The sequence below is a fragment of the Tyto alba genome, unplaced genomic scaffold, assembly GCF_018691265.1.
Source record: "Tyto alba isolate M040663 unplaced genomic scaffold, T.alba_DEE_v4.0 Super-Scaffold_40, whole genome shotgun sequence".
NCBI classification, from domain to species: Eukaryota; Metazoa; Chordata; class Aves; order Strigiformes; family Tytonidae; genus Tyto; species Tyto alba.
The window spans coordinates 42,882,321-42,890,005 of NW_024881316.1; positions in this window are offsets into that span (position 1 = coordinate 42,882,321).

Consider the following 7,685-nt stretch of genomic DNA (forward strand, 5'->3'; position numbering starts at 1 on the left):
GAGATGAGGCCCACTGAGAAACCAGACTTATGGAGACACACAAAACCTTTGATGAGTTTGCTGCATCCTTTTAAAAAATCTCTAAGACTCAAGTGTTCCTTGAAATCTGTAGGGTTTGAACACACCACAAGACTTTTCCATAGTTGAGTTTGAACCTCAGGCTCTATTTGGGATAACATTTGAAGATCTCAAGGAAAATTTCCTCCCATGGTTCATTCTGTGAGTTTTCTCATTGGGAGAGAATAATGTGAGCAAGAAACTTCTGTGAGAACAGAATCACCTAGTACCTCCATAAACACCATATATGATGACAGTAATTTGAGATAAGATTACCTTTCAGAGTGTGTCTTTAAAAACTATGTAATAATGGAAGAGTATAAAATATATGGAGAAAAAAAAAAAAAAAGCTATGCTATGATTAGAGAATTTAAACAAGTTATACTTGGGATCAAAGCAAATTCCAGATTCTGGCAGGATGTAACTGAAAGAGACAATGAACCTGTATTTGTCACAGCCTTTTTTTAAAAAAACAGGATAAAAATAGAGGGGAAACCCCAAGTTCCCCTCATTCAGTTAGTGTATTTTTCTGGAAAAGAAAAATTAAATAATATTTCTGTGTCACCTTGGCATGCACAGATCTATATAGTGCACACTCAAAATAAATGCTGGTAATTGAAAACTGTCCTGGCAATGCTACAGTTTTCCTTTGAGACCCAAGAAAGCAACACGGGGTAATCTGTTAGTAATCTGAGACACTCCAGTGAGCAACCACAGTCTTTACACTGATACTGAGCTAGATTCTGATCCTATTATCATCTCTGTGATTCTGATTAACTTTGGTATAACTCAGGTCAGAATGTCACCTGTGGTTTAAACAAGGTGTTTCAGCTGGTGGCACCTTGGCTGGCTCCTGCAGAGTGATGCCAGCCAGCCAGTCTCTGTTGTGTTGGAGGAGACGGTTGTTAGAAGTAGCATACAAAGTCCAAAACTGAATGCCACCCACAGAGCTGCACATAGCTCTTAGTTAGTAGCCGTGAGTTCCCATGGTTTATAATGAAAGTTGGAAAATTAATTCAGCCCTCATCATTGCAGAGGCTAAGCTACCCTTTTTTCTAGTACTGATTTTATATTGCTGTTTCCCACATTCTTATACTTCCTATTCACCTGTTTTGGGAAATGGTGAATACATTTTGTGTTCAGTATGGATCAGAGCTAATGAGTTCTAGATTCTTAAATATATTTACCTGTCTATTTCTTGCCCAGTGGGAGATTGGTATCTAAATATCTCTGTGGATCTGAGTTCATTGCCTTGCTGGGAAAACTGAGATTCAGTCTTCATTTTCTCCTTTATTCATGGTAAAATAATTCTTTCTGAGCTAAACCTTACTTCAAGTTAATTAAATTGATGTTAATATTCCTGGTGACTTCAGATGAAGACAGATCCAGCTCAATATGTAATAAAAATGTAAGAGTAATAGTTTTTTCTAATACTAATTTAACTCAACTTTATAAACTGTCTAATGCTTTGTGGTATTTTTACTTCAAAAATATTTCCATTTAAAGCTATTCACCATGATTTCACCAATTTAAGTCGATGTGTCATTTAGTTCAATACTTTGAAGAAGCCTGAGTAATGTATTTATTTTTCCACATTGACATTTCTTTGCCTTGAGATCTGATTTTAAATAATAGTTATCTGTCACAAGCTAACCGGAACAGAATGTAAAAATGATGCACAGTTAATAAAGATACAAAATACGTAATCTGTCAGAGCAGATCTACTGATCACACTATGTAAATTAGCATTCTTTTGACAGTGATATGTTTGTGCTGTTACTGCTCTCAAAATAGGATTTAACCCACTCGCTAGCACGTTTTTGTATGTATGTCACATGAAGTGGGAAATATCTAATGGAAGATTGTATTTTTTACATAAATATATTTAAGAAAACTGTTAAGAAGTTTGGTTAATTAAAAAAACATTTATGCAAATTATTATGGAAAAGTAAGGCCATGATCTTTTCTATGCAGGCTATATTCAAACTAAGGAGACTTCAGGCAGGAAAGTCACATCTTCTTTCTAAGACTATTTCTTTGATACTTACAGTGCCATGGTCCTACCCTTCTGGAGTGGCTGCCTTGGCCAGATGTAACAATCTAGCTTGATCTGTCATCTGCTAAATAGAGGCATCTAGTATGGGGACACATATGATGAAGGAGACGCTGCTAGAGTACAGACAGAAGTTTTGTAGCTTCTTGTAGAAGTTCACAAATTCTGTGAACTCACTTCCACACTCAGTGATGTGCTGCTAGATGGCAACTTTGCGAATGTAGTAAGTATATAACTGACTGCAGTGAGTTCTCTGACATGTGACATCCAATTCTCTGAAATCCCCCTGGATCTCAGAGAAGCCGCCAGAGATGCTCCCTTGTATTGTTCAACCTTGATCTATCCATCAGTCTTGTAGGAGGGTTGTCAACAGTTCTCTTGATGTTTGTGGTTCCTGGAACTCCCTCTCTTCTGGAACAGAAAGGCAAATCTCATGCAATTCTAACATAGCAGTCCAGCAAGTTGTGGGGAGTGGTGTTGATGTGGCATGTGTTAATCTCCCACGCCTTCCTGTTCGTGGTTTAGAGTGAGACTCTTGTGGTTCATTAGCATGGGGAGATGAGAACCAAATCTCTTCAGAAGGCCACTTCATTCTCGCTCCCAGCGAGACTGTTGAACTCAATGTTTTTCTGGCTTTCACAGTGCTAAAGCAAAATAGGTGAGGAATTGGGAGGGAAAGTACATAAAGGGTGGTAATCAAACATGGTCACAGAGAATGAGACTCATCTCTTGTTTTAATGTAAGGGTGGGCTTCATTTCACAAATTAACATTTCTACATTGAGGTATAAATGTATGGCTGCCTACATGAAAGTAGAACCCAAGCTCCCACTGGGCAACTGAGTTGAGCCTCACCTCTCTAACATATCTCTAGACATACACACTATCATGGTCTAAGTCTGACCTTGCTTGCTGATTTGCTTAAAAGTCATTGGTGAGAAATAGACACTTAGGGCATGATTCATTCCATCCTAAAGTACCTAAAATAGATAAATGAGTCTTGCTTTATGAGTCTAGCTGAAGTACTCAGATAGGACATGGTTATGGACAGATGAATGCCAAGGAATAGTTGCACAGTCATTACACACATCTGTTATAACTAGCGCATTTATCAACGATCAGCCTACCAATAGCCCTTTCTAGAGCTACATGATTCCTACATCCCACCATCTCTCCCACTGCCAAATGCCCCCTCTGCCTCAGATCACTATTTTGTGACTTAATACTCCCATCTCTACATGGCAGTCTCTTGTTCTCACTTTATAAAGCAATCAAGTATTTGATGCTGTTCTTAAAAAGTATTTCCTGAGCTTGAGCTGTGTTTCTATGGAATAGAATCTTAAGGAAAGTGATAGAAACTCCAGTACTTACATTATTAAAATTAGACTAGGCAGAAGTATGAAATGTTCTTTAGGAAACATTCCTGTCTTGGCAAAGAGAGGGAATGAATGATCTAATAGGTCTTTCCATCTGTAAGTCAACATTTAGCTTCCAACTTATGCCAGTCTTTTTCTTTCATAAGCATTAAGTGTATTTGTTTTTGAAGACGTCTCTTATTAGTACCTTCCTTTTCACATGAAGAGGTAAATTTATACTTTTGAAGTCATATTTTTATCATTTGCATCAAACACATCAGATAACTTAGGAACTTCTTGCATGATTAAATGATAAACAGATCACTCTTATTTGAAAGTGACTTGAAGAAGAACAAAGGATAATAATATTTTTAGCAGATACATATTTATTCCAGCTTGATGATTTGTAAGGGTCACTTAAACTCTGTCTACACTAGGAAAATAATTTATTATTGTAATTTAAGTCAAGACAGTACGAGCCTGACATAACCCTGTATTGAAACCAGTTGGTTGACAGTGTAGACAAACTCTTAGCAACATCTATTTTGGAAAGTGCACTAAAAGGCAAATTTCATAAAGTATATAAAAATCAGTTGCTGCTGGATCATGTGGATTCCAGTACCTATTCAGTCCCAGAAAGATTAGTGTTTGTGTTTGTCCTAGAGATGAATGTAAAAAGCCTGAGATTTTAGTGGCTGTTGTCAATCTGTTGACATTCAACTAGAGTTGAAGCTGTCTCTGGAGTACCACACAAAAAAAACCCAAACTTTTTACAACATTTCTGTGCTGTCCTACTTGTAGATGACCTGGTATATGTACAACCTGCCTCTCTGCCTGCTGATCTTTTAGTTGCAACTTCAGATAGTCTTGGTCAGGAGGTTCTAGAAACTCATTAAACAGAGTTATAATTGCACATGCAGAATAAAGGAAAACAAATACAACCTTAATTTTCTGACTCCATTACCCAGATCCCTTGATTCATTTATCTGGAGGATTGAGAATGCCAGTTAATTTCTTTTCCACGGTTACATTTTCCAAAATCATCGAAAGACTAATCAGAAGCTTGTAGCTAATATTTGTGGTTTGTTTGGTTTTCTCCTGTTGTTTGAATTGCTTCCAATATGTCTTGCCAGTGACATTTCTTCAACAAGCAGAATAAATACCAAAACTATAGAGAAAAGAGTTTTACTGGAGAAAGCAGTAAATGTGTTGTACTGTAAAATCAAAGTTTCTCAAAGTCACTGACTTCCTTCTATAACTTCTATGGCAAGGAAATGACAGAGCTGGAATAATTTATAGATGTGATTCCAGTTCTGGTTTGTTCAGTTTGAAAGATAGACTTACCTACATTTTTTAATCCATTTTTTGCTATGAAATATTGGATGGAAGAGAAAACTTAATGCTCTTGGGCTGTCTGCTTATGATATGGTTATTATTGGAAATTTTACTTGTGAGACCACACTGCATGACCCTGAGTTTAGGCTCCAGGCCTCAAGGTGTTACAGAGGTCCAAAAGAGGACCTCTGCCCCTGAATTGTTTGCAGTCTAAATAGTCAAGGCAGAATGATCATTCTCATTATATAAATGAAATACTGAGGCACAGAGCAATTCAGAGCGTATCTTCAGTTCAGCAAGCTGGCTTCAAAACAGTAGGCAGTGAAGCAATACCAGTGCAGCAATCTGCATGTGTGCTAATTATCCTGGATGGATGCTGCAATTTTATATTTATATTGCATCTAAGATGCTAGCTAGTTTTTACACATATTTTTATGCAGTGCCCAGTAAAAGTATTAGCCACTCTGGAGCATTATGCACTGCAAACAGAACCAAGGTGATTTAGAAGCATGCAATCAATTTCAGAACTGTGGTTAACCTCACTACCACTTCTTTATTTTCTTCTCTTCTTCATTCTGTAAGAAAAATATTATGGACTCATAAAGCAATTTAGGGGAAGGGACCTTTAGAGGGCATATGATACAACTGCTTGCATGAAATAGGACTGATTTCAAAGTTTGATCAGATTACTAAAGGATTTTGTATCTCATCTTGTGGAGACTTTCTTCCCTATATTTAGTCAGAATTTCCCTTGCTGTGACTTGTGTCCATTGCTTCTTGTCCTTTTGGTGGGCATCCCTGAGAAAAGTGTAGCACCATCCTCCTCACCACCCATTTGGTAGTTGTAGACAGCAACTATGATCCTTCCTTAGCTTTGCCTTCTGCAGGCTGAACAAACCCAGCTCTCACCCTCTCCACATCCCTCAGTGACTAACTACATTGGACTGGTTGGACTTGCTCCAGTATATCAGTGTCTTTTCTTGTACTGGGGAGCCAGAAGCTTGTGAGGGTGTGAGTCCATCTGAAGACTTTAATCTAAACCCACATTTTTTTTGGAAGTGGTAAATTGCATTGGTAAATCTCTTTGGGAAGTGAGCTCCATTAGTTAGGTCCTGGTCTCATGGAATTTTTGCCTCCATCCTGGAGCGTAAGCTACCAATATCATGGCTCTAGCAGCTGGTGGTATATATCCTGATGAGCTAGAACTCTTCCCTGTGCATACCTGTGGCAACCTCATGTAGTCCTGTAAAAAGCTCTGAAGGTCAGGATGAAGACCTTCATAATGACTCACATGTAAGTGCTGTGATAGAGAATAAATGAAATCTGAGTTGGGAAGAGACTGATGAGGCAGAAGAGAATGCCAGGGAGTGGTGGCAGCTTTCAAGTCAATTTTAGTATTGCTGAAAAATTCTGGCTGCAGTTTTGCACTTATAGCTACAAACTATGGATACAGATGTGGGTGAGGAGATCCAAGAGGAAAATGAGGGTTCAGAATAATTGCTTCAGGAAGAAGGTTTATTTTGTTTCAGGGCATTTGGAACAAGTATCTGCTGGAAGGAGGTGACTGTGCTGCAGACCTGTGATAACCAGCAGTGGTGAGAAATGACAGCCCTCCTATGACAGGCACATTGAGAATTTTGCTATGTTTTGATCAGTTCATTAAATGGTCATCTCTGTGGGTACGCTATCAGAATTGCCCAGGGCACCTGCTTTGAGGAAAATCACTGATTCTGGCCTGACTTTTTTTTAATCAAGGCAAGTGATGCACAGGAACATTTGCAGTGACATGACCTGCTGAGCTGTACAGGCTGGTGTTTATTTTGGTTGTTTTTTTTTTCCTGTGTGGCGCTGGTTTTGCATGTCCTGTACACTTTTGGATTAAAATTACTTGATGGTGCGTGTTGGTTCAGTGAGGGGAAAGGCCAGTATTCGTAAAACATTTTTAGTTTGCTTTCATTATTTGTTCATAGAGCAGTGGTTGTGTTTCAAAGTAATGTTGAGACCTTCTCCATGGATGCCGGTGAAAGAAATGTGTATTGTCTGGGGTTTTATGTGGCCTCCATGAATTTATACATGTGCAGAATTTGTGCTATCCATTTATGAGCAATTTAGTGCTTTGGCTTTCCAGGGGTGTTCTTTGTGTGCATATGGAATCCATTACATATGATTTGTAAATCCTTTGTAGATTTTAAAAACAGTGAAGAATGGTATTTCACAATACTGTAACTACGAACTAATCTAAAACACCCTAAATATTTGAAAATTGTTTGTCTTCCTAAAAGTGGAAGTGCATAAATAGTAAACAGTGCGGGCTGTAGGGTTTTTAACCAAAGAAAATGAGATACTCTGCTGCTAAACTTTGAGGTTTTGTGTTTCTGCAAAACCTCATAATGACTGTGATCAACTTGTCCCCTTTGTGACCACTGAGGAGTTTTAGACATTGAAGTCATATGGTTCCACTGGAACATTTGGGAAGGAGGGTTCAGAGAATCCCCTGCTTTTCCAGGCTGCTGGTTTTGTTGCCAGGATAGAAAGACATGCTGTGGGAAGGTCTTGTGGTAAACCACTGTTCAGGAAGGTGAGCTCTACCGAGCCCTGAAAGCTGAGACTAATGGACTTTATCCTTGATACAGATATGCTGGATTGCAAAGGGCGGGGGGGGGGGGAGAGGTGGATGTCATGCAAAAACTTTCAAAGAGCATTCTTTAAAGCACTAATCTCCTGGTCTGCTTTGATAATTTGGTTTTAGCAATTTCATTGGTCATGGACTTTCCCTCTTAGCCCCTTTGTCCTCTTTGCTTCTCCTCCAATTCTCTGCTAATCCTAAACCACTTTTCTCTATTTCAGAGGCTTTCCTGAAGATATGTGACATTCCTTGTTTCAGTCT